Raw genomic sequence first — 2,128 nt, forward strand, 5'->3', positions numbered from 1 at the left:
AGTGCAAAAAGACCAAAGTTAGAAGAAGAGGTGGAGTATTGAGAGAGTGTGTGAGTTATTTTTTATTATTTTATTTTTTAGAAGGAAGAGGAATCAGAAGAAGAAATGTTAGAGGAAGAGAGCAAAGACCAAACCAAAGTGTATGTAGCTATTTTATGATACATTATATTGACACTGATTTATTTTGAGTTTAGAAATGGGCCAATTTTTGAAAAATACCCAAGGCTATAGCACATGGTTTTTTCCGAAAAATGACTAAAAAATGACCACCAATTTTTATTACATTTTCTAATACATATTGACGTCCTTATGCTGTGTAGCAAGTTTGAGGTGATTCCGATAAGAAATTTTCGAGTTATGACCATTTTAAAAAACGGGCCAATTTTCGAAAAATACCCAAGGCTATAGCACATGGTTTTTTCCGAAAAATGACTAAAAAATGACCACCAATTTTTATTACATTTTCTAATACATATTGACGTCCTTGTGCTGTGTAGAAAGTTTGAGGTGATTCCGATAAGAAATTTTCGAGTTATGACCATTTTAAAAAACGGGCCAATTTTCGAAAAATACCCAAGGCTATAGCACATGGTTTTTTCCGAAAAATGACTAAAAAATGACCACCAATTTTTATTACATTTTCTAATACATATTGACGTCCTTGTGCTGTGTAGAAAGTTTGAGGTGATTCCGATAAGAAATTTTCGAGTTACAATGTATGACCATTTAAAAAAACAGGCCAATTTTCAAAAAATGCCCAAGGCTATAGCCCATGGTTTTTCCAAAAAATGACTAAAAAATCACCCCCATTTTTTATTACATTTTCTGATACATATTGATGTTTTTATGCTTCCATAGCAGTAATTATAAATCAATTTGTTTGTTGTAACTTGTAGTAGCAGCTGCTGGTTATGGCAGTCCGCCAATTTACCTCACACATATAATACAAAACAATTAATGACTATGAATATCATTAAGCATACTCTCTTTATTATGAATTAATAATCTAATTATTATTGTATGGTTTATTACCAAAAGAGAGAGAGAGATAATATAGTACTCACTATATAGTTCTTATTTTAAGAATCAAATCACAAAATTGTTTATTTCTTTATACTATGTACATATTCTATACTATATCCCAGTTGAGTTTGGGACAAGAAAAACTGAAATAACTTTTTATAGGAATGTGGGATAAGGATGAAACTTTCACAGGTTCTTAGTCGCCAAAGTCCATCAAAATCTGTGAAATCTTGGGTCTCTCAGCTCTTGGGAACCCTGAGAACCGGGTTCTCCCTATAAACCCAATGGCATACCAAAATGACGTTTTATGACAGTTTATCTACGTCATAGTTTACATAAGCACATGTGGTCGAGCGCCAAACTGTTAATTCTTGTTTTAAAAAGCTAACAGAGCAAGATCTTCTGATAATGATGGCCTTTATGAAGACTAGTTGACTCCAGTAGCTGTTGTACTGCTTATCAGCAGCAGCAAGACTGTTTTAAGAGTGAAACAACACAGCCGCCATTCTTCTATGAATATCATTAAAATACTTAAAATACGTCATTTTTGTGACGTAGCTACATTTTTCAAATTCCACGCAACTGCTTCCACTTCCGTCCCAAACTGAACTGGGATATAGTATATATATGTATTCTATGTACATATACATATACATATACATGTACCGTATTTCCTTAAATAGAAGCCGTATTCGAATAAACGCCGGGGTAGCAATAGAATTAAACTATAAATACGCAACACCAGCCTAGGAGTGACTCAGTAGTCTAGTGGGCAATGCCTGAAGTTCCAGAAGTCAAAAGCTTGAGGCCACGGGTTTGAATCCCGCTCTGGGCCAAAGTTTTTTTTATTTTTATATATTTTTTGGAGGTCCAAGTATCATTTTAGGAAATAGACGCCCGGGCTTTTATTTAAGGAAATACGGTACATGTATACATTATATGAAGTACTACATAAATTGTATACATGTACATGCTCTTGTATTATGTCTGTAGTGGTACATGTGTGTATGTGTGTTTGACTGTTTGTATTAATACATTATGGGTCACATTATTTGTAGTTGTACATTTGTGTACTGTAGGGCACTTTTTTTCAAGGGCTATAAAT

The 2,128-nt window shown here is 33.6% G+C and overlaps 1 long non-coding RNA gene across 2 annotated transcripts in view; it reads left to right on the forward strand.

Annotated features, from left to right (window-relative positions):
• LOC109582880 (uncharacterized) overlaps positions 1-2,128 on the forward strand; it is a 2,774-nt gene continuing 646 nt past the window's right edge. Inside the window, exons 1-2 of one of the 2 annotated variants that reach the window (XR_002185259.1) lie at positions 1-30; positions 82-140. This is a non-coding gene — a long non-coding RNA (uncharacterized LOC109582880). Of the gene's footprint in view, positions 51-81; positions 141-2,128 lie in introns of both variants that reach the window. The other variant, XR_002185258.1, reaches the window with a different exon arrangement.

The sequence above is a fragment of the Amphimedon queenslandica genome, unplaced genomic scaffold (assembly GCF_000090795.2).
Source record: "Amphimedon queenslandica unplaced genomic scaffold, v1.1 AMPQUscaffold_13348, whole genome shotgun sequence".
Taxonomy (NCBI): domain Eukaryota; kingdom Metazoa; phylum Porifera; class Demospongiae; order Haplosclerida; family Niphatidae; genus Amphimedon; species Amphimedon queenslandica.